A 26,228-nucleotide genomic window follows, 5' to 3' on the forward strand; every position below is an offset into this window, starting at 1 on the left:
TTCTGTGACTCACCACACTGGCTTTCAGAAACGGCTTCATCACTCATGAGCTCTCCCGCTTCCCCCAGCCTAAACACCAGGGCCTAGACTGAAGTGACCTGAACAGGTTCCCACAATGTGGGGCTTAAGATTTGAAAGTAGGAGTCCGGCGGGTGAGGGCCCAAGGGACGCACCACCAACTTGAAGCCACCGTGATGCGAGCCTGTGGGTGAATGGCTCCAGAAACTGCGGTGACTAGGATGGGGACAGCCACATGGCAGCCTCCAGCCCAGCACTGACACGAGATCACAATGGGTGGCACCCTAGCCTAGCGTCAGAGCCTCAGTCTTACCTCTGTGCAGTAGGGACAAGGCTTCCTGTTGCCTTCGCCTCCTTTTCCCTCAGACCTGACCCAGCCCTCTGTAGTTTCTGAACAGGTAAAACAGCTGCAAGGCAGCCAAAATGACCGCCACAAAGCGAGACAGGAAGTCCTGACCATCTTCACCCCTAAACCTGGAATCTCCCATCTTTCTGTGCTTTCATTGGATAAGCACTGCTGCCACTCAGCAGAGAATTCTGGGTAAGGGTCACATAGCTCTCACACCTCCACACGGTGAAGAGCTTTCCCTTGCAGCCACGCTGTCTTGAATAACCCTCATTCTCAGGCTCTGGGATGGGGAAGTAGCTACATCTCTGGACGTGTCCAGCAACGATCACCAAAGTTTTGAGACATTATTTCAGACTCTTGAAGCTCGGCAGGTTCCCATGGGCCATATTTCTGATGTTCCCAGAGATTACAAATCCAAATGGAATGGTCATTCCATAGTGTTACTGACACCCAAAGTATGGCCATGCATAGCTGGAAACTAATTACCTTATTGATCTTCAACTGACTGTGGCCTGAACAGTTAGAGTCAGTTCTGTGAATTTCTGTATGCTCCTTCAGGGAGAAGAGAAAAAAGCCTCCAGATAGGGCCACGATAGGGAAGACAGAAGAGTGATGTTGGGCTGCCCAGAATCAAGTGGACAAGGGTGGCACCAAAATTTTCTGGTTTTCTCTGGAGCTGCCCAGCGAGATCCTCTGCTCTCCAACCTTTAGGGTGAGAATCTGCTGGAGAAGCCACGGGTGGAAATTTCCGAGGCTAGTGAAACCACTCCTATAAGCCTTTAAAAATGTATCAGGGAAGAAGGGAGAAATGAAAATAAGCCAAGGTTGCAGCACATTCAACATTAACCATTCCATCAGCTTGCTCTCTGACCCGCTTTTTTATAGTTGTTTTGTGCTGATTGTCTTCAAATAATGGAGGTTCAACTTTTTGGCTCCCTGGGCCACATTGGAAGAAGAATTGTCTTGGGCAATATGTAAAATACACTAACACTAATGATAGCTGATTAGCAAAAAAAAAAAAAGAAAAGAAAAGAAAAGAAAAAAGGTCCTTGCATGATTTTTGTGATATCTGCCACCACAGATAAGCTAAAAATTCCTTGCATTCAAAGACTTGAACACCTGTGAACCCTGTTACAAGATTATAATTCCCCTTAACTACTCCATATATAACAACTTGAACATTAAGAAACATTAGGTTTTCCCTTTGAGATATTCCTTGAGATCCGGCATACCAATGAAACTACTGACTCAGCTGGTCTGAAGGATGCCACAGGAGCTGACTCATCAAAGAATGCAATTTCCACATCCTGATGATTTTGTCTCCCTAACCCCAATCAATCAATGGCCCCAATTCTCCAGCCCCTTGCCCTCCATGATCTTAAAAATCCCAGCCAAGAACTTCTAGGGAGGTGGATTTGAGAGTCCCCTTCCATCTCCTTTCCTGGTGCCCTGTAATTGATAAACTCTTTCTCTGCTGCAAACGCTGCTGTCTCAGGGTAATGGGTCTGTTACTGCACAGCAAGCAAATGAAAACCTCTTGGTCCTATAACACTAGTGAGCCTGCAAGTTCATGGGCAGCTGCTTGCAAAGGTTCTCCTTGGCCAAGAGAGTACACAGCCTGTGAAGGGAATAGTGGAAACCCAACCTCTGGAGTGAAAGATCAAGACTTAGTCCTCTGGACTGAGATCCTGAATGACTTCCTGAGTGAATGGTAGGGACTAGACTTTTGGGCAGGAACTGGGGGGCTCAAGTCCAGCCTGGGTCAGCACCAGATCTCTGCAGTGTTGTGGGTAGATGTGCACTGGTGAGGGCATAGGGGCCCCTTGGTTCTACCTGGGCTACCCTGCCCTCACTGTGGGCTGCCATCAGTTGTCTGGGCATGTGTAGTCATCAAGGGTGTTGTATCTCTCCTCCCCACCATTCCTAGCCAGACTCACACTTCCTCTCTTTCTTTCTCTCTCATGGTTCCCTATGAGGTGTGACCACAGATCAGATGTGGATAGAACCTAATGGTCAACACCAGAGTCATATAACTCCCTGTTTTGCATGTGCTTTCTTCAAACTAGCCAATTCACAACCCCCACAAGAAAGCATAAGGGATAATGGACTTGATAGGGTTTGGATTTGTGTCCCTCCCTGACCAAATCTCATGTCAAATTGTAATCCCCATGTTGGAGGAGGGGCCTGGTGGGAGGTAATTGGATCATGTGTTGGGGGGACTTCCCCCTTGCTGTTGTGATAGTGAGTGCTCATGAGACCTGGTTGTTTCAAAGTGTGTGGCACCTTTCCCTTTGCTCTCTTCCTCCTTTTCCAGCAATGTAAGGCATGCTTGCTTCCCCTTCACCTTCTGCCATGATTGTAAGTTTCATGAGGCCTCCCAGCCATGCTTCCTGTACAGCTACAGAACTGTGAGTCAATGAAACCTCTTTTCTTTATAAATTACCCAATCTCAGGTAGTTCTTTAAAGCAATGTGAGAATGGACTAATACAGGACCTTAAGGCCCATGGACCTTGGCAAAGGTCTAATCCCACAAGTCCTTCTCCCCTCCACCACCCCCCACCCGCTGCACCTGGTGGTGCAGGTGCACCTGTTCCCTCCCCCTCCCCTGCCATTGGCAAGCCTAATGTTTCTGGGACTTGTGCATAATAAATGTATTCTGTTTCATGCGTCTTGGTTTCACTTCCTTATTGTGTCTCACCTGACACACACCTGAATGTAACTTCCACCTGGTCAGAGCTCTCCTAGAGAGTGGCTGTCTTGGCCAATAGCCACTCCAACAGAGGGATCTCAAGACCAAATAGAAATAAGCCATAACAAAAATCATAACAGAGGTAAAGATGTTGGGTCTGTGATGTCTACTAGACATCTAAAAATAGGTCACAAATACAATATTCTTTTACTTTAAATTTTTTTTCTTTTGTTCTACACAAATACAAAGAGAAGACAAGAAGAAATACAATATTAGATATATGACCATGGAGTTTGGAAGACAAGCCTGAGATGGAGATATACACATAATTTTTTGGCTTGTAGTGGTGTACTTGCAGCCACAACCTTGGATGAGATCACCAGTAGAATATTTGTAGATTGAGAAATAGATCAATTTGGAGAGAATTGGTATTTATGCATGGCGTTTACTATTTCTACTAAAAATACAAAAATTAGCCATATGCGGTGGCACACACCTGTAATCCCAGCTCCTCAGGAGGCTGAGGCATGAGAATTGTTTGAGCCAGGAGGCAGAGGTCAGTGAGCCGAGATCACGCCACTACACTCTAGTCTGGGCAACTGTGTCTTAAAAAAAAAAAAAAAAGGGTTCTATCTCCAAATGCGGTCACATTCTGAGGTGCTGGGGGCTAGGACTTCAACATATACATTTTGGGGAGACACAATTCATTTCATAGCATTGGGAAATATAACATACATATAGAAAATTATTTATTATTTATGTAGATTTTAATAAATTTTTCTTAAGTTGATACTGATGTAACTACCACTGAAGGCAATACAGAGTATTAGTGTGCTCAGAGTCCTGAGTGCTCTGTCTGGGTCACAATGTGCTCCTCCCTCAACACCCAGATGAATTCAACACCCCAATTTTTAAAATCAGCATTATCTGACTTTTTAAATAGTTTTTTCTATTGTGTATGAATCTCCAAAATATAGTTTATATGTGGCTGTTACTGACCTTTACATGAATGGAATAATATGTGCTCTGTTTGGTTTGATATCTTCTGCAAAATAAATGTAAGATTCACTCAGGGTATTCCATGTATCCATGTATCTCTGTAACATCCATTTTCATTGCCATTGAAGGAACAATTTATCTGTCCAATCTTTTGTTGATGTGCCTTTGTATTGCTTTCAGTTACTTGCAATAATGATGTTGCTGTGAAAGTTTTTGTCCATATATTCTGATGTACATAAGAATGGCTTTGGTTTTTTACACTTTTCTTTAGCATCTCTCTTGGGAAGATATAAATATCTTAAATGTTTATGTTTTAATAGCAGAATTTCAACAGGCAAAAACTGACCAAACTAAAAGATAACAGTCAAATTACAATCACAATTGGAGATATTAACACTTCTTTCTCACTTATTGTTAGAACAAGCAGGCAAAAAACAAGAGTGCAAAAGATTTATCTTGATTTAGTGGCATTTGCATAACACTATATCCAACATTATTTGAACACACATTCTTTTTCTAGTGAATATGGAATGTTCATGAGGGCAAACATACTGGGTCAAAAAATAAGTCTCAAGAAATTTCCAAAGATTGAACACATACAGTGTATTTTCTCTGGCAACAATAAAATTAAATTAGTAATAAATAACTGAGATATCTAGAAAGTCTTCACATATTTAGAAATAAAGCAAAACATACTTTTATATAACCAATGGGTCAAAGAAGAAATAACAAGGAGCATTAGAAAGTATTTTGAACTGAATGGTGATTAAAACATGACAAATAAAAACTTGTGGAATGCAGTCAAAACAGTGCCCAAGGTAATATTGCAACTTTAGTGTTTATATTTAAAAATAAAAATATCTAAAAATAACGATTGAATTTTAAATCCTAAAATTAGACAAATAGAAAAATGGGCTAAATCCAAAGGAGAAATAAAGAAATAGCAATCGTAAGAGTAGAAATAAAAAGTATGTAATAGAGAAAATTAACAAAGCTAAATACAGATATTTAAAAGAGATTAATAAAATTGATAAATGTCTGCCAAAATTGATCAAGAAATAAGAGAAAATTTAAATTACTAATACCAGAGAAAAAAGCAATGCCACAGATCTGGCAGACAATGAAAGGATAATAAGTGATTATCAACATCTTTCCAGGAGGGAACTTGTAGGTACAAATAATTTTCCTGGTGAATTATGTCAAACATATACAGAAAATATTTTACCAGTGCCACACAAACTCTCAGAAAATACAGAAGGAGGCAACTTTTCCTAATTCATTCTATGAGACTAGCATTACCATAACACCAGAAAATAGTAATAAAAAATGTACAGATTAATATCCCTCACAGACATAGATATGAAAATCTTTTAACACCACTTCAGGAAATCAAATCTAACCAAATATAAAAGGTTGTTCTAGCATGCCCAAATGGAGTTTGTTCCTGGAATTCAAGGCTGGTTTCATATTTAAAATCAATCAGTGTAATTTACCACACTAAGAGAATAAAGAAGAAAAGCCATGTAAGTATCTCAAAGAGGTGGGAGAAGTGATTGACAAGATTTAATTGCTTTTCAAAAAACAATATCTCAGCAAAAGTAGGAATTGAAGGAAATTTCTTTTGTCTCAAGGCAAAAGCAGAGCTATGAAGTAATCATAAGGAATTATGCCTTGAGACACACAGCTTTTGTACTAGAGTGGATCCTGCACCCAACTGATGAGCAGCTTGTGTTCTTGCATCTGGGAACAGATAGGTTATAGACAGCTGTGTGGTTTGCTGCAAGGCTCAATGAGAAGACAAATGCCTGATGGGGTTCTGCTGACAATTGTTGATCTCTGTCCCACATCTTTTAAGGAGACTGGAGCCCAGTGTGGCCTGTGGGTCCCTTATGACTTGAACCTTTAGACCTCCCAGTAGGCAGTGCCTGTACTTATTACAGATGTGCATGGGGCTAAGTACTCTGAGAACTCCAAAAATGATCATACTTGATGCACATATGATGGGGAGGCACCACAGTCAGGTGGTTAATGCATGAGCTCTGGAATCAGACAGAATGGGTTCAAATCCTGGCTTCTCCACTACCTTATGACTGACCTGAGAAAGGTTCTAAAGTTGCAAAAGGAAGTGAAACCAAATTTGCCAAAGGAAGTTAAGAGAAACCTGTCTGCCAGGAAGAGATATTGTGGAGTGTGGCATCTGGGCAGGAGGGCACTCTGCCCCCACCTCAGAACACTTTGTATCCCAGGTGATGCTGGGGACTCAGGCCTTTCCAAGGTGGCCATAAAGAAGGCTTATTTTGCTTCAGGATTTGGACAGGTGATAGACAGATCCTGTTTTGTTTGTTTGTTTGTTTGTTTTAAAGGTATCCCCCAGACTATATCTACCAGCATGGAGGTGGGGTAGGGTACAGAGGTAAACAGATGTCCTCTGTGGTGGCTGCCTAAAAGGAAGAGGCTGGGGTAAGTTGCACCCATGCCACTTGGTCACTCCTTCTCCACCTTAGCACATGCCCTGCTGCTGCCATCCTGAGCCTCCTGAGTGCCTCAGTATCTGCAAGACTGAGCAAAACCCTGTTTCTTTCCATCCTTGACTCTCTTACTCTGACCTCCAGTGAGCTGGGCCCCCACTCTGGCACAATCCAGGTTGCTCCAGCACTCTGACTTTGAGCAGATTCTGCCCTCACGTGACTCAGAGAGAATGGGCTAGCGGACTCCCAGGCACTGGTTGCTGAAGCTGCCTCTCCAGGCCAGGAGTTGAGAAGCCTGCAGTCCTGGTGCCCTGGTGGAGCCAACTCTGCTGGAACTAAGTACCCACAGTCCTGAACAGTCGGGGCCCCATCCAGTGGCAAACATCTGCAACTAGCAGGTGGAAGTTCCAAAGGAACAGCCAGAAAGTCTCACTGGGGAAAGGCCCCTGGGTTTCCACCTTTGCCCTGTGGTGACTTTCCTTCACATCCTTTGCAGTGCACCCCCTATCATGTAGCCCAGGGAGGCATCACAAATATCAGGATGAAGAGTGCATGGTTTGCCTTGGAAGATTAGGTAGCTAGGAAGCATCTCCAAACTGCATTCTACATCCTCAGTATCAGATAGGTATGCCCTGCTTTTCAAGGGCAATGCTTTTAGGAAGCTTCTCCCCAAGCCTCACTGAATGCCAGTCCCCTGACTATCACCCCACTGGTTCATCCAGACCACTGTGCTCCTCCCTCACTTCTACAGATACCTCAGTCTTCACTGACTAACTGATATGGTTTGGCTCTATGTCCCCACCCAAATCTCATTTTGAATTGTAATCTGAATTGTAATTCCCATGTGTGGAGGGAGGGACTTGGTGGGAGGTGACTGGATTGTAGGGGTGGTCTCCCACATGCTGTTCTCATGATAGTGAGGGAATTCTCATGAGATCTGACGGTTTATAAGTGGCAGTTTCCTCTGCACTCTCTCCTGCCAACAAGTAAGACATGCCTTGCTTCCCCTTTGCCTTCTGCCATGATTGTAAGTTTCCTGTGGCCTCCCAGCCATGTGGAATTGTGAGTTAATTAAACCTCTTTTGTTTATAAATTACCCAGCCCCACATAGTTCTTCATAGCAGTGTGAAAACAGATGAATATATCAACCCATCATTAACCGGCCAACCTTATCACTTCCACTGCCCAGTCAGCCCATCTGCAGACTTGACCTCCCAGCCTGCTTTGAACTTTTGAGATGACCGACATGGACACTACTATTCCCTGGGTCTCATCTCCTGGTCCCCCCAGGACCCAGGGTTAGCCTGGAAGACTCAAGCTCTGGGCTAAGTTTCCTCTGGTCTTGGAACTCCCATTTGACTGGCTCATTGCAGTGTGGAGTGGACAGCCCCCTGCAAAAGGCAGTCTCCACTAACCCACCTATGTTTATGGTAAACAGCCCTACCCCACTTTGAACCTTTCCTTTAGCCCAGAAGCCACCTCTCAGTCACATTTGGAGCTCCTAAAGGGCAGCAGCAAAGAGTCAGTCTTCTAGGATACCTCTCTGCACCATCATACTTATCACTACTTCAGCAATTGTCTGTTTTCTAGTAGCTAGGACCTTGACCAACTGGGCAGCCAAGTCTGCCTTTAACTCTGATGAAATCAATATGGTTACCATGTCCTCTTTCTGGCCTCCCCCTGGCAGGATCCCCCGATGTATTTGATAGCATTTACCCTTTGAGAAACGTAAAATCTCAGTACAAGCTCTAACCTGAGCCTTTACTGCAGCCCAGACACCCAATGGGAGCACAATGCCATCAGATTTTGCGTACGTGCTACCTCCATATCCATCTTTGATATCTCTGCTAGCACCCACTCAACCTTGGGTGGCACCTCGGGTCCTTTTCCCATTTGCACAGCCACTATTTCTAGCTCTGGAGCCATCACTGGATGCTCAGCATCAGGCACAGTTCACCTTTTGCTAACCCCTCTCCCGACCCATTTCCATTCATGGACTCTGGGGCTTCTTTGCATAATGACAGCTCTAGGACCAGTGTGTCTGCCCCAGACCCAGCTCCACATCTGAAGCACTCAGCTTTAGAACAGGGCCTAGAGGGGCATGCAGCACTTTAGTTTATGTTGGGGAGGCTTACACATGAGCACCGGGGTTCCTGCAAGCCTACAGCACCTCTGGTACAGTTGGAGAGGGCAGTACTACTGAAAGCAAAAACTCCTGGGAAACACTTTCCTCCCTGCCTACAGTCAGAGCAGCTGGGGCCTGTCCTGCCAAAGCACACCTCTTAGAACATCACTGAGAAGAAACATGTTCCAGAAGGCACCTCTGTTCCTTCTTGTGTTCATAACACCTGGAAACCATCTGGCCAAAGCACGTCTGTTGTGGTTGGAGGAGCCCGCACATACCAGTGCTTGGGACACTTCTGTCTTGCAGACAGACCACCTGGAACGCAGCTGGCCAGAGCACATCTGCATCCCTCAAAGGGAAGGAGAAAGCAGCACATCTATGCTTGGAGGCCTTTATGTTTCCACCACAAGCAGAGCACCCCGTTGCACCTTTCCAAGCACCTATGTTGCAGTAGCAGGGGACAACACACTACCTGTGACTGAAAGTCTTCTCTTCTTGTGTCTGGTCAGAGCACTTGGGGCCCATATGGCCTGGGCAAACCTGTTACTGCTGGAGAAGCCTGCACAACAGAGAAGAAACATGTGCCCCAAGATACTTCTGTTCATGACTTCTGTCAAACGCCTGTGGACTACTCAGCTTGAGCACATCTGTTTCTGTTGGAGGGGCTGGTGCCATATCTGTGACTGAAGAAACTACTGTTTATGAATACAATCAGAGCATGTGAGGGCCATAAGTCCAGAGTATAGGCAGTGCAATGCCTGCAATGGGAGGAGATGGCACCATACCTGTAATGGGAGGAGATGGCACCATATATGGGTTTGTTTGGGGGGGACACTTCTGTTCATGAACACAGCCAGAACACCTGGGGTCCACAAGTCCAGAATTCAGGTGTACAATGGGAGGAAACAACACCCCACCTGTGCCTGTAGAAACTTCTGTCCATGAATAGTCAGAGAGCCTGAGGTCCACAAGTCCAGATTAAAGATGGTGCAATGGCAGGACACAGTCCCACACCTATGCTTACTCGCGAATACAGCCAGAGTGCCTGGGTTCCACAAGTGAGGATTCAGGTGGCAAGTGGAGGGTACAGTACCATTCAAGTGTTTGGGTACCCTTCTCACCATCATTCAGAGCAACTGGGACACTGGTGGCTGGAGCACACTTGTTGCAGTCAGATGGGAGAACACGTTGAAGAAGATACTTCTATTCTCACCTTCAATCAGAACACCAGGGGCCTAAGCCAGGGTACCTTCCCTCTTTCATTTTGGAGAAAACAACATCACTGAGAAAATATCTGTGCTTCAGGACCTTTTCCACCTGCTTTTGATCAGGTCAAATGTGCTTCTGTGGTGGGCACAGCAAACACAGCCTCGTCTTTGGGGCACCCTCGGCACCTGCACAGGGATTCTTTGGGGACAGAGGCATGCAGCATCACCCTATTTGTTTTCTTCTCATGTAAGACTTAGGGTCCTCAGTGACCAAAAGCAAAAGCTTCCTCTAGAAATGGCAGGTGACCACTGTTCCCCATGATTTGATCTTGTTCTGCTGGGAGCAGTTTCTGCTCCTTCTAGTTACGGCAAACAAGCTTCACCTGCCCTTTGTCCTTCTAGAGCAAACTGGAAGCCCAAGACCCTGGGGTGTTTGTGACTGTGTCCAAGGTCTTGGGTTCAGATGAGCCAAGTCAGAAGTCGACACACTAGCCTAAGATGTTCACCTGTGGAGAGAAGAGAGAGATGGGTGAGTATCAGCCATGCAACACTACACTCTAGTTTCAGTGTTATCCTGGAAGACCTAAGCTCTGGGCAGGTTTCCTCCTGTCTTGGAACTGTCAGGACACCCACTGCTATCTATGTCTGCCATGTTTCCTCTGCTGATGTGTTTTTGCTCTAACTCAATGATGGAGAAAATACTGACTTGTATAAGCCATGATTGTTGAGCCAGGCTTAACTGTGCAAAGTTTCTGTGGCCCAGGGCCCAGGATCTAGAACATGGAGTTTAAATGTCTTTTTTGTTTGTTTAATTTAGTTGTATGCCAGTAATTCGCACACATTCACAATTTTTTTTTTTTGGCTGCGAGGGATTGTGGGGGAGAGATGTGGATCTCATCATGTTGCCCAGCCTGTTCTCAAACTTGGCTCAGGTGGTCCTCCCGCCTTGGCCTCCCAAAGAGTTGGGATAACAGGTGTGAGCCACCACGTCCAGCAACATTCACACTTTCACCTATGGATGATTGGCTTGGCAATCAGGCTTTTGGGCCTGGAGGAAAAAAGGAAGAAAGAACTCATGCATGACTGCTCCGTAATTTAAAAAAAATTTAAGTCTGTTAGGATGTAATAGATTACATAGATATTGGTATCGTGTTGCTTTGACAAATTACAAATGATTATCTTTTAAGGTAAATAGCAGGATAGGTTCTATTTGGAAAAATAACTGGTCTATCTCGAGTCCTAACCACAAAAATATCATCACAAGATTTATAATTTCACACAGACTTGGCTGACCTTGGAGTTGTACTGTGCTGAAAATACAATCTTTTTAAAGTATTTTACAACCCATGAAGGTATCTTAAGATGGTGGAAAGAAAAATAAAGTACAAGCATTTCCTTCAGCTGCTTACAGATTACAGTTGTCCCTTGAACAATGCGTGGGGGTAAGGGGTGCTGCTTCCCCCTCACAGTCCAAAATGTCTGCATGACTTGTGACTTCCCCAAAACTTAACCACTAGTAGCCTACTGTTGACTGGAGGCCTCACTGATAACATGAACAGTTAACACATTCTGTATGTTATATGTATTATATACAGCATACTTACAATAAGCTAGAGAAAAGAAAATGGATGAGTGGATCATCATAAAGGTTTCATCCTTGTCATTTTCATGTTGAGTAGGCTGAGGAGGAGGAGGAGGATGAAAAGGAGGGGTTGGTCTTGCTGTCTCAGGAGAGGCCGCAGTGGAAGAAAATCCACATGTAAGTGGATCTGTGCAGTTCAGACCTGTGTTGTTCAAGAGTCAATGTATTATATTAAACAGTGCTAGGTCTTGGTGATATAGAATTCAAAGATTTATCTCTTGCAGCCCAGCAATTTACAGTATAGCAGAGAGAGACAGATAGATAAACCAAATATTACACCTGGAAAGATAGTGGTGGCGATACGGGAGTAGGTAAGAAGGACATAAAACTAGGTGTGAGAGAGATGGAAAAAAAATAATAATAATAAAAAAAAGAAGAAGGAAGAAGTGTCCAGGCAGAGAAAGGCTATTTGGGGGTCAAAGAAATAGCATGCTAAAAGTCAGGGAAGACTAATCTGTGTAACAAACCTGCACATGTATCCTGGAACTTTAAATTAAATTAAATTAAATTAAAAGTCAAGGAAGAAAGAGATCATGACCCTGTGGGACACCAGGCAAGTAATCAAATGTGGTTGGAGAGTGAAACCCAAGCTGGGAGATGTGGCTGCTGTGTTCAGCAAGTGCAGATCATGGACAAACAGACATACCATCAGGGGGCATTTGTCCATTATCCACAAAGTATGAGGAATCATGAAAGGATAAGCAAAGAAGTTACATGATATATGTAGATTTTAGAAACACTCTATGCCTCCCTGAAAGGAAGAATTAAATAGATGCCAGAATAGAAGCAGATAGGCTTAGGAAATTTTTTTGCAGTGATCCAATGCAAAAATGAGCCACTGAGCTCCCAGTCTAGAGGAACTGACAGTCGGATGGTTGAAGAGGTAAGGGAAGAGGCAAGGGGAAGTAGGCGATGCCAACAAGACCAGGGCTATTTTAGCCATCTGGTTTAGATAAACAGACATGAGTTGTTCTGGAAAACATACATTAAGTTAACTTTCTAATAGTCTGACATGGCTATGGAAGACGTAGGTGATATTCATAAAGCCATTCATTTACCCGTTTAGTCATCAGTTGGGCATATATATTATTATTTGAGACAAAATGAGTAGTCTAAGGAATACTTCAGGCAATAGCATCAATTTTTTAAAAACAAGGATAAAAATCTTATGAAACCTAATTCTAGTTGGAGAAAATAAACAACAAATGTAATAAATTAGTAAATTATTTGATAGGTTCCAGTAACAACTGCAGGGAGATGAAGGGCAGCCAACGTAGGATTGAGTTTGGGGCTAGGGAGAAGTGCGAGTTTCTATTTAAATAGACTGGAAATGGTAAACCTCATTGGGAAGGTGGAATCTGAGCAAAGTCTAGAAGGCAACAATTAAGCAAACCACACAGTTATCTGAGGGAAAGGCATTCCAATTAGTGGGACTAGTCACTGTAAAGGCTCAGAGGAAGGATGTCTCTTGCCCGCAGGGAGCAGTGAACAACTCAATAGGGGACCAGGATGAAGTTGGCACTTTGCAGAGTGGGAAGAAGGGGGAACAGAGATGGAGAGGGATGAAGAGACTAAGTGGGGCCTTGGAGGATGTGATAAGAACATTGCCTTTTACTCACAGATGCAAATCATGGAGGGTTTGGAGCAAAGGATGATATGATCTGACTGAGGCTTAATAGGATCATTCTGGTTTCTGGGGATGAGAGACCATTTAGGTGGCTATGGTCATAATCATGAAAGCTTGGACACAGTGGTGGTGGTACAGGTGATGAGAAGTAAAATTTGTATATATTTTGAAGCATTTTCTCTTGGCCTGAATGGCAGGAGTATGTGTGGAAAAGGAAGAAGGAATCCATAGACTTGCTATTTGAGTTTAGAAAAGGTTTTGGCCTCATCAAGGTATACTCGGTCACTGGGCGTGTGAAAAAAGATGGCCGAGGGAGAATTCCTAGAAGGGGAAAATAGGGAGGGAGGACATGGGACGATAACAGACTCCTAAATACATGTGGTTGAGTTCATTGGTTGTGCATATGGAAATTACCCCTACCTCAAACCATCACACAAATGATGAATTTAAGACATCAGATAACAAAAAACATGAAAAAAACTAAATCCAGGTACATCATAATCAAACTGTTTAGTCTCTAGGAGAAAATCAAAAGACATCCCAAGAAAAAGCACACATTATGTGTTCCAGCGGAACACACGCATTGTTCTAATGAGAAACAAAGAAAAGAAAAAGTAAGATGTAGCTACAGACGAATGAACAAAATTTGAATATATTATTATCAAAAGTTCCCCCGAAACAGAATATGGCACACTTCTCATTGGAAATACACAAGCTAGAACTCAATGAGTTAGCATTTTTTAAAACTCGAAAGAAAAAAATACTGTGAACCTGTACCCTGTGAACCTGCCAGAATGTGGAGACACAGGTGCTAACACTATACCCAGTGAAACTCTTTTAAAAGTGAAGGTACACACACACACACACACACACACACACACACACAACTCAACCTTTTTATACACGTAAATGCTTATCGCTAGCATACCTTTCATAAAAAAAAAAATTAAAGGAAGTCCTCCGGGCAAGATAAAAATAGTGCAAGTTAGAAATCTGGATCTACACAAGCGAATGAGTAGCAATGGAAAAAGTAAATACAAAAATATATGCATATACATACATATGTGTGTGTATGGGGGGGTGTGTGTGTGCATGTCAAACACTTTCTGTAAAAGTAAAATGTATGGCACAATGGCACAAATGATAAGAGAGAAATGGAAGTGTACTGTTCTTATTGTATAGTTCTTATACTATATGTGAAACAATATAATACTACTTGGAGGTAGACTATATATGTTACTTTATATAGTTTATACTATAGTATGTAGTATATCCTATGTAATATAAAGAATCACTTTAAAAACACTTAAGAATTATATTTAGGAGGTAAACAAAAGAGATAAAATGGAATCACGAAAATAATCCAAAAGAAGGTATACAAAGAGGAAAAAGAAACAAAGACCAGATGGAACAAACAGGAAGCAACAGCAAAATTGTCAGTGTAAACACAATGACATCTAACCATATTAAATTTAATTGTCTAAATGTATGATTTTAAAGGCAGAGATTGTTAGATTGGATTAAAAATACAAAACTATATGCTATGTATAAAAAAACCACTTGAGGCTGGGAGCAGTGGCTCATGCCTGTAATCCCAGTACTTTGGGAGGCCAAGGCAGGCGGATCATGAGGCCAAGAGATCGAGACCATCCTGGCTAACATGGTGAAACCCCGTCTCTACTAAAAATACAAAAAGGTAGCTGGGCGTGGTGGTGGGTGCCTGTAGTCCCAGCTACTTGGGAGGCTGAGGCAGGAGAATGGCGTGAACCTGGGAGGCGGAGCTTGCAGTGAGCCGAGATCGCACCACTGCACTCCAACCTGGGTGACAGAGCACGACTCTGTCTCAAAACAAAAACAAAAACAAAACAAAACAAAACAAACAAACAAAAAAGACTTGAAACATAAAAACGAATATAACTGAAAGGATAAGGATGGAATAACACCAATGTAAAGAAATCTGGAATAGTTATATCAAATGGAGTAGATTTCAGACAAAGAATGTGATAAGGAATAAAAAGAGTTATTTGATAATGATAAAAGGATTAATTCAACAACAGGTCATAACAATGCTAAATGTTTTTGCACCCAATACTAGAGCTTCACATTATATGAAACAAGACTGATAAAACTCAAAAGAGAAGTAGCATATGAGTCAAAGAAATCTCAAGAAAAATTTAAAAAATATTTTGAATGAAATTAAAGTGAAAACTCAACTTAGCAAAATTTGTGGCACACAGAGCATATAGTTCTTAGAAGGAAATTTATAGAAATGGATGCATATATTAGAACAGAAGAAATCTAAAATCAATCTCAACCCTTACCTTAGGAGATTACAAAAAGAAGAGCAATTTAAGTCCAAAGTAAGTGAAATGAAAAATAATTAGAGCAGAAATCAGTGAAATCGAAAACAGGAAAACAATAGAAAAAATCAATAAAACCAAAATTGACTCTTTGAAAATATCAATAAAACTGATAAATGTCTAAATAAAATAACCAAGAAAAGGTAGAGAAGACACAAAAAGGAGTATCACTATTGAGTCACAGATATTAAAAGCATAATAAAAATATTAGAATGCCACAAATTTGATAATGTAGATTAAATGGCCAATTCCTTGAAAGACACAGTCTGCCAAAAGGATAGAGAATATAAATAAGCCTATATCTATCAAAGTAATTGAATCAACAATCAATAACCTTCCAAAACAGAAAGCACTAGGCCCTGGTGCTTTTACTGGTGAATTCTAAATATTTGAGAAAGAAATTAAGTTCTTTACAAGCAGCTCTAGAAAACCGAGGCAGAGGAAAAGCTTCCTAACTCATTCTATGAGAACAGCATTATCCTAGTACCAAAATCAGACAAATCCATTGCAGAAAGGGAAACTACAGACCAATATCTTTCATGAATATAAATGGAAAAAGCCTCAATAAAATATTAACAAATCAAAACCAAAAATGTATAAAAAGAATTATACATTATGACCAAGTGGAATTTATTCCAGGTATGCAAGTCTGATTCAACATTTGAAAATCAATTAATGCAATCTATCATATCAACAGGCTAAAGAAAAAAAGTATATAATCATATCAATAGATGCAGAAAAAGCATTGGAGAAAAATCCAACACCTATTTGTGATAAAAAGCTTTCAGCAAACTAAGAATTAAGAGTAGAATATTCTCAACTTGATAAAACATCTACCAAAAAAACCTACAACATATTTAACGGTGATAAACTAGGTGCTTTTCTTCTAATACTGGGAACAAGGCAAGGACTTCTACTCAACATGGTAATGAAGTAAGATAAGCAAAGGACAGAAAATATATACAGACTGGGAAGGAAGAAATAAAACTGTCATTTTTGGCAGATACATAATTGTCTATATAGAAAACCCCTAAGAATCAATAACAACAACAAATGACCTCTAACAACTAATAAGTGATTATAGTAAGGTTGCAGGATACAAGATTAATACACAAAAGACAAGTGTTTTCTTATGTAGTAGAAATGAATAATTGGAATTTCAAGTTAAAAACACATAATACCTATAATACCATTTACATTAGCTCCTCCAAATATGAAATATGTAGGTATAAATCTAACAAAATATGCACAAGATTTATATAAGGAGAATTGTAAAACTCTGATGAAAGAGATCAAAAATCTAATCAAATGGAAAGATATTCCATGTTCATTTTTAGAAAGACTCAGTATTGTTGAGATGTGATTTATTCTCAAATTTACTGTATTTCAACAAAATCCCAATAGAAATACCAGCAAGTTACTTTGTGGATATTAACAAATTGGTTCTAAAGTTCATATGGAGAGTCCAAAGGACCAGAATATCCAGTGCAATATTAAAGAACAAAGCATATTGACACTACCCAACTTCAAGACTTACTATAAGGCTACAGTAGTCAAGACAGTGTGGTATTGAAGAAAAAGCAGATAAATTCATTAATGGAACAGAATAAAGAGCCCAGAAATAGACCCATACAAATATAGTTAACTGATATTTGACCAAGGAGCACAGGCAATTCAATGGAGAAATGATAGCTTTTTCAACAAATGGTGCTGGAACAACTGGACTTACACATGTAAAAAGTTTAACTTGGACACTGACCTCACACCTTTCACAAAAATTAACTCAAAATCTACCATAAACTCAGATGTAAAAATTATAAAACTTTTAGAAGATAACATAGGAGAAAAATCTAAGTGATCTGGGGTTTGGCAATAACTTTTTAGATACAACACAAAAAGCTTGATCCATGAAAGAAAAAAAAAAAGATAAACTGGACCTCATTAATATTAAAAACTACTGCTCGGTAAAGACTATTAAGAGAATGAAAAAATGAGCCACTGACTAGGAGAAAATTATTTGTAAAACACATCTCTGATAAAGGACTGGTAATTGAAATATAAAAAGACCTCTTAAAATTCAATAGTAAGAAAACGAACAATCAATTAAAAAGTGGCCAAAAATCTGAACAGACACCTCAACAACAAAAATATACAGATGACAAATAAGATATGAAAATATGCTTAACATCCTGTGCTTAGGTAAGAGCAAATTAAAATAATGAGATACCACTACTTACGTATTAGAATGGCTAAAATCCAAAACACTGACAACACCAAATGCTGGTAAGGATGTAGAGAAATGGTATATCCACTTGGAAGACACTTTGGTGGTTTCTTACAAAACTAATCATACTCTTACCATATGATTCAGCTATTGTGCTCCTAAGTATTTACCCAAATGAGTTGAAATCTATGTCCACATAAAAACTTGTACAGTGCAGTGGCTCATGCCTGTGATGGCTTGAGCCCAGATGCTGGAGACCAGCCTACGGCAACATAGCCAGACCTTCACCTCTACAAAAATTAAAAAATTGGCTGGGTATGGTGGCATGTGCCTGTAGTCCCAGCTACTTGGCAGGCTGAGGCAGAAGGATCGCTTGAGCCCAGGAGTTCAAGGGTGCAGAGAGCTGTGATTGTGCTACTGCACTCCAGCCTGGGTGACAGAGCAAGACCCGGTCTTAAGAAAAAAATGGCAACACGGTTTCTCTATGGCCCCCACTGGCCGCCAGGACCTTAGAAGCAGCTGCGAAGCCAGCCTTCCCCAGTTTCTCCCTGACAGCGCTGGGTTCGCCCTTCCCCACCACGAAGAGTGTCCATAAGGAGAGCTCCACCTTCTCTGACTGAGGCCGGAGGTGCACACAAAGGCGCAGATCCTGGAGCTGCTGGTGCTGGAGCAGTTCCTGGCCATCCTCCCAGAAAAACTGCAGCCCTGGGTGCAGAGGCATCATCCAGAAAATGGAGAGGAAGCTGTGACTATGCTGGAGGATGTGCAGAGAGAGTTTGATGGACCAAAGCAGGTCTTCTTTTTTGGACGAAGAAGGGACATGGTTGCAGAGAAGCTAGCACCTTCAGAAATCACTGAGCAATTGCCAACTAGCCAGCGCACGCCCGTGAAGAAGCAGCTCCAGCGAGCATCATGGGAGCTGCAGTCCTTAAGACCACATGATGAAGACATCAAAACTATAAATGTGAAATCCGCTTCAAGGCAAAAGACTTCTTCAGGCATAGAACTGCATTGCGATGTTTCGAACATCCTCGGTATAAATGCCTCCCAGAGTTCCACATATAGAGGAATGTATGAACAAGATGATTCAAAATATGAACATAGGATTGCAGAGTCCCAAAAGAATATGTACTTCAAGACTAGGCTGAAGTGTCCCAGGTCACTGTCAGGAGGCAGATAAATAAAGGGCCTTAATCTCTCATGAAAGCCCACAAGACCCTCCATACTATTGATGATATCAAGTTAATTTCCTGTGTCGGAAAAAAATAATCTCCTTTGCAATGTAATTTGGAAATAACTCAATGGAAACATTAAAATGACTGCATGTCTACAAGCAGTCACCTAAACATAAGGAATGTTTTCATAATGAGCAATATCATTCTATGGGTGCTTCTGTAATGTGGATGATCATCTTAACATAAAGGAAAAAGGGAGATGAACAAAATTGTCAAACAAGACTGATGTACCACAAGTGTTGGCAAGTGCAGTGTGTGATGGAGAAATGTACCACAGCTTAACTGGAAGAGCAAGCCCTTAACTGCTGATCACAATGCCTCAGTGTCCCCTTTTCCAGCATAAATCAGCATGAATATGTTTCAAGCATCACAAGACAACCTTTTCAGAGTCTCCTGCATTCTTAGTAGGATGAGTTTCTAGACATGCTCTCATGAACTGAGACCCTGGATTTTGATGTTCTTGTACATACGAACAAATCACTGAAGTTCAATTTAAAGGGTCCACTGCAGTCCTTTATAAACAATTGTTGAACCTAACCTTTATAGTTAATAAGTTTTAAGACAACATTTTTGGGATATCTTATTTGGCTTATCTATGAGATATGAGCAGCTATAAGTTTTACCTGTATTTAATTCAGTCAGATTTCCTGTTTAAAAATAAAATCACTGACTTGTACATTATTAAAGTTATTTTGACAGTATACACACAGCATAATTATCTCTTTTCCAGAGATTCTTGATAAAATTCTGTAATGTTATTACAAGAATACATGTATTGTGTTTTCCATGGTGCTACAGTTAACCAATATGGAGGCAAACATCAGAAATCAAAGCCCTTGGAAAAAGGGAAGAGGATCTTAGTCAACTTCTTTGTCTGGTTGGGTTCCTCATAGAGTGTAAAACATTTCATTCTCAGAAAATCCAACCATATCTTAGAGTAGCTCCAGAAATTGGCTTAGAGGAGCTCCGGAAATGTGGAGTGACCACACTCTGCTTAGTTAGTATGCTAATAAATGTAAGATCAGTAGGAGGAGAAATGAATGTGAATTTTATTATAGAATTTTCTGAGAGTGATTATGCTTTATAGCTCCAGTGAATATGAATATGTATTGAGTTGTATTTTCAGTCATTAAAAATGTAGGATACTTTTTATTTGGGCCTCATTCTCTTTATAATTAAAGAGAGGAACAAGCCCATCTATTGAAACAACAAATGCCTCAGAGATATGTGTACTGTCAATTACTGCTTAACTATGGAAAAAGTTTCTTAGGTTCTATGCCATCAACTTTGTAAGATTGCATTCTCTTTATTGTGAATAATTTGAATGCCTCCACCAGGAAGTGGTGCGAATCATATCATCTAAGTATATGATGAATCTTTAAGGGGTGTTGCTGTGTAATTTGAATTATTTTGCAGTTATGTAGGTATCCTAATGAGTGAATGGTACTAGTTTTTATATAAGGAGAACTATTGAGCTAACCTTGATTTTAAAAAATTAGCATTAGCACCCCCATTATATTGATTAATTTTCAGAGATAGTAAATATTCCAAAATGAAACAAACAAAAATAACAACAACAACAAACACCTTGCACATGAATGTTTGTAGCGGTTTTAATCGTAATTGCCCCAAATTAGAAGCAACCAAAATGTCCTTCAAAAAGTGAATAGATAAAGCAACTGTGGTATATCTATGCAATGGAATATTATTCAGCAATATGAAGAAATGAGCTGTTGAGCCACAAAAAGAGATGGAAGAACATTAAATTCATGCTGCAAAGTGAAAGAAGCTGGTCTGAATAGGTTAAATACTGTATGATTCCAACTATATGACATTTGGAAAGGCAAAACTAGAGACAGTAAAAAGATCAGTGGTTGCTAGGAGTTTGGGGAAGGAAGGGATTACCTGGAGCACAGGAGATTTTTGGGGTAGTGAAACTATTCTGTATGATGATACAATATGGGTACATGACATTATGCAATTGTCAAAATCCACAGAACTGTATGACAGGGAGAGTTAACCATAATGTGTACTATAGACTTTAGTTAATATATTAATATTGGATCATTAATTGTAACAAATGTACCACATGAATCCAAGTTGTTAGTAACAGGATGAACTGTGTATGTATGGGTGGAGAAGATACACGAGAACACACACTGTACTTTCTCCTCAATTTCTCTGTGAAACTAATACTGTTCTAAAATAAATAAAGCTTGTTAATTTAATAAAAAGTAAGATTACAGAAGTTGTAACTTGACTTTATTGGTATTTGTAAAACATATAACCCAACACCAGCTGAACACGTTTCTTTTCAAGAGCACATGGAATGTTCATTAAGATTGGGCCAAAAAATAAATCTTAATAATTTTGAGATTGATATGTTTTCTCTAATCACAATAGAATTCTTGTAGATCTACAAAATTGTAGATATCTACAATATGATATCTACAAAATCCTAAAATTTACAGATTAAATATTAAATAAATAAATACTATAATAAATATTAAATTTAAATAGTTAAATATTAAAAAATACTCATATTCATATTTAGAATAAAAGCAAGACACACTTTTATATAATCAATATATTAAAAAAATAACAAGGAAAAATATAAAATATTTTGGACTGAATAAGCAAAACACAGCAAATCAAAATTTGTGATAGACAGCTAAAGTGTGGCAGCTTTAAGTGTTTATGTTTAAAACAGAAACATTTTAAGAAACAATGATTTAGGTTTCTACCCTGAGTAGAAGAATCAAAGAATAAATTAAATATAAAATGAATAGAAAAGAAGAAATAATAAAAATAGACACGGAAATAGAAATGATAGAGACACATTAATTCTATTAATTTCTATTTATAGACATTTCTATATATAATATAGAAATTATAAAGTGTAATAAAATGGAGAAACCTCTATCAAGATTGAAGAAGAAAAAACAAAGAGAAAACTCAAATTACCAATATTAGGAATAAAAAGGGAAGGGCATGAGTCAGATCTGAAAGACATTAAAAGGGTAATGGGGAATTATAAACATCCTCTAAGAAAAAACATGCAGGTCCAGATGGTTTTTCAGGTGAATTCTGTCAAATGTGTAAGAACAATATTTTACCTGTGTTACACAAACTCTTTCAGAAAGTGGAGAAAGGGGCAACTTTTCGTAACTCATTCTATAAGGCCAGTATTACCCTAATATCAAAACCTAACAAGAAGAGAAAATTACAGAATAATATTGCTCATAACATCGACACAAAAGTCTTTGGCAACACTTTAGGAAAACCAAATATAAAAAGATGATCTTTTGTGACTAAGTAAGTTTTTCCCCAGGAAGGCAAAGATTCATTTAACATCTAAAAATCAATCAATGTAATTCATCATATTAAGAGAATAAAGGAGAAATGTCCTATGGTGATCTCAATAGCTGTGGGGTCTCACACCACTTTCCAAAAACATTCTAAGTAAAGCAGGAATTGGAGAGAATTCATTTCTGTGATAAAGCATATCTACAAAAAATCTTCAGTTAATACCATACTGAATACTCTTAACCTATGATTAGGAACTGGGAAAGAATATCCATTGTCTCTTCTTGTATTTGATGGTTTCCTGGATGTTGCAGCAAATGTAGAAGATAAGAAAAATTAATAAAAGGCATAGAGATTAAAAGAGAAGAAAGAAAAGTGCCTTTAAGCACAGAAAACGTTTGTCTATGTAGAACATCTGAAAGAGGGCTGGGCACAGTGGTTCACACTTGTAATCACAGCACTTTGGCAGGCTGAGGTGGGCAGATCACCTGAGGTCAGGAGTTCAAGACCAGCCTGGCCAATATGGTGAAACCTGGTCTCTACTGAAAAAACAAAAATTAGCTGGGCATGGTGGCACATGCCTATAATCCCAGCTACTCAGGAGGCTGAGGCAAGAGAATCGCTTGAACCCAGGAGGCAGAGGATGCAGGGAGCTGAGATTGCACCACTGTACTCCAGCCTAGGGGGATACAGCAAGACTAAAAAAAAAAAACAAAACTAAAGAATCTACAAAGAAACTACAAAATGTAAACAGAAAATGAGCAAGGTTTCAATATAAAAGTAAATATATCAAAAGCAGTTATTTTGTCCATATACTACTATATGCCAATATATGTATATAGTACGTGAGTACACATACATAAACACACACACACACACACACACACACACACACCATCATCATCATCATTTTCAAGGGCTAGGGAAGTTGATATTGGTCAATTATCAATCTCACCCAGGGCCCTGACAGCTGGCCTATGGAATTATTGCAAGTGATATTGGTGCCCTTGGGGCATAAAGCTTTTAAGCTAGCATGGATCTTGTATCTACCTGATGTACATCTTATGTCCTCGTTCCTGGGAGAAGACAGCTCACAGACAGCTGAGTTTTTGGCTGCACATCCTACTTAGAAGAGAAATGCCTGATTGTGCCATGCTGACAAGTGTTGGTCCTGGCAAATACAGAAGGAAATAAAGAGAAATAAAAAGCATGTAGATTACAATAGAAGGAAAACTAGCTTTATTCACAGAAACATGATTCCTAGAAACATTATTGTGTATGTTAAAAATCCTATGGAATCTGCAAAGAAACTACCTGAAATCAAAAGCGATTTCAGTGAGGTTCAATATACAAACTCAATATGCACGCATATATACATTTATGTACATATACAGTCATGCACCTCATAACAATGTTTTGGTCAACAATGAACTGCATATACGACAGTGTTCCCATAAGATAATATGACATTGTTACTGTTCCTTTTCTGTGTTTAGATATACTTAGATACACAAATACTTACCGTTGTGTTACAATTGCCTCAAATTCAGTATATGCTGTACAGGTTTGTAGCTACAGGCTATACCGTATGGCCTAGGAGTATAGTCAATTATACCATCTAGGTTTGTGTAGGTACAGTCTATGATGTTTGCACAATGACGAAAATCATCTAATGATGCATTTCTCAGAAGGTATTCCCATTGTTAAAGCGACACTGGACTGTATTATATGTATTACCTGTATTCTACCAATGAACTATCAAAAATTAAAATTTAAAAGATTCCATTTACAATAGCATTTACAAACCCCATAGAATACTTAGAAATAAATTAGCAAAAGCTGTGGAAGATCTATGCACAGACAACTGCAAAACAGTTGCAAATTTTCTCTTAAAAAGCCAGATAGCATGAGGTTGGTGCAAAAGTAATTGCGGTCTGAAAGTAATGGCAAAAACCACAGTTACTTTTGCACCAGCCTAATAAGTAGCGTAGGCTTTGTGTGTCACGTTGTCTGTGACACAGACTCTTTGTGTTTCTGTGTATTCTGCTGCAACTCTTTAAAATTGTTAATATGATCCTTCACTCACTGGCCTTACATGTAGGCTACAGGCTAAATTTGTTGGCCCATAGGCTGCAGTGCTGACCCTTGCTGCGAAATATTTCTAGGAGAAAATACTCAAGACCTAAATCTATGGAGATATGTATCATCCCTGTGGCCTGGAAAAGTTAATATTAGCAAGTTGTCCATCTTGGCCAGGACCCTGAAAGATAGTCTATGTTATTGTAAGAAAGATTGGTGTCCTTGGGGGCATGGGCTTTTAAGCCAGGGTGGAATCTGCAGAAGTCTGAGGTGCCATTTCCTGTCCCTATACCTGGGAGAAAATAGCTCTCAGACAGCTGTGTGGCTTTCTGCAAAGCTCAATTAGAAGAGAAATTATCAGGCGTGGTGGCGCATGCCTGCAGTCTCAGCTACTTGGGAAGCTGAGGTGGGAGAATCTCTTGAGCCCAGGAGTTCGAGGTTGCAGTGAGCTGTGACTCCAGCCTGTGTGACAGAGTGATACACTGTCTGGAGAAATTAATCATGGAGATATGCTGATAATTGGTGGTCCCTGCCTACATCCTCCCAGGAGACTGAGCCAGACCCGGTGTGGCCAATGGTCCACTTATAAATTGAACCATGTTAGATCTCCTAACAGTGCAAGTACTCATTACAGCTCTGACATGGTGCTAAGCACCCCAAGTATTATAAACAAATGTAATCCATTATGCACACACGGTGAGGCTACACCAAAGTCTGGTGGTTAAATGCATGATCTGTGGAATCAGACAGCATGGGTTCAAACCCTGGCTGGGGTGAGACGGGGAACTTTCTAAGGCTTAAATTCTGTTTTACCAAATATTTTAAAAGAAGTGAAAATACACTGCCTGTTAGAAAGGGAAGTTTTGGGGTGAAGCATGTGGGCAGTTTAGAATACCTGGCGTCCACCTCAGAAACCATCACAGCCCAGATGTTATAGGTTCAGGCCTTTCCAGGGCGGGCACATAGAATGTCCTTGCCTCCAAGATTTGGAGAGCTGCGCTATAAAGGTTCTTGCAGGCGGTGTCCTGAGCCCAGAGCTGCCTGCAGGCGGGCAGGAGTTGTGGGGGTGTTGGCATGATCTGGTGTCCTGAGCCCAGAGCTGCCTGCAGGCGGGCAGGAGTTGTGGGGGTGTTGGCATGATCTGGTGTCCTCTGTGGCGGCTGACTGAAAAGAAGAAGCCGAGGGTTCTTTGTCCTATGTCTCTCCGAATCTTAGTACCTGCCCTGCAGCAGACTCCCTGGCTGCCAGGGCACACCGGTCACCCCGGTAGACGGTGCCGCCCCGCCCTCGCCAACCCCTTATCCCAACTCCCATTTCCAGCCTTCCAGGAAGCCCGATCCCCACCCCGGCACCATGTGAGCTGCTCCTCTACTCCGCGTAGGGGAGGCTCTGCCTCCGGTGACCCCGAGGGAAAGAGCTAGAGCACCCACAGGTGCTGACTGCTGCGGCGCTGAGGACGCTGCACACCCGTTCACCGGCTGTCCCAGTGCTGCTCACAACCGGCGTCCGCGGCCCCCAACCGTCGAACAGAGCGCGTGGGGCCATCTGGTGCCAAACGCCTGCAACGGAGTGCAGAAAGTCACGAGGCGCTAGAGACCGGTTGGGGGCAGGCGGTTGGGCCTTGACGCTCTTTGCTGGGCGTCGTTTTTTCTTCTCGCCCCCTTCGCTCCTGTGCGCTTAGTGCACAAGCCCTGGGCTCACACACCCTTTCTCTGTCACGTGTTCCAACAACATCTCACCTGTATCGGGCTGAACAGGAGACCTGAACTTTCTACTCTACTCCAAGGATTCGCCGGCTCACAACTGCTCTTCATATCTTCAGCAAGCTTTGTCTGTGCCCTGCCCCTCTGTCCCCCATTGCCTACCATACCCGCTCCCACCAAGCCTACATCACCTCG

General features: G+C 40.9%; 1 long non-coding RNA gene across 1 annotated transcript; it reads right to left on the reverse strand.

Moving 5' to 3' along the window:
- Positions 1 to 4,492: 4,492 nt before the first annotated feature.
- On the reverse strand, positions 4,493 to 25,806 carry LOC134757677 (uncharacterized). The gene is made up of 5 exons (XR_010131950.1): positions 25,675 to 25,806; positions 25,226 to 25,494; positions 23,302 to 23,422; positions 11,462 to 11,641; positions 4,493 to 10,363 (listed from the first exon to the last, which is right to left on the reverse strand). It is a non-coding gene; the product is annotated as an uncharacterized lncRNA (long non-coding RNA).
- Between the last annotated feature and the right edge of the window lie 422 nt (positions 25,807 to 26,228).

This window comes from Gorilla gorilla, chromosome 20, assembly GCF_029281585.2.
Source record: "Gorilla gorilla gorilla isolate KB3781 chromosome 20, NHGRI_mGorGor1-v2.1_pri, whole genome shotgun sequence".
Classification (NCBI taxonomy): Eukaryota; Metazoa; Chordata; class Mammalia; order Primates; family Hominidae; genus Gorilla; species Gorilla gorilla.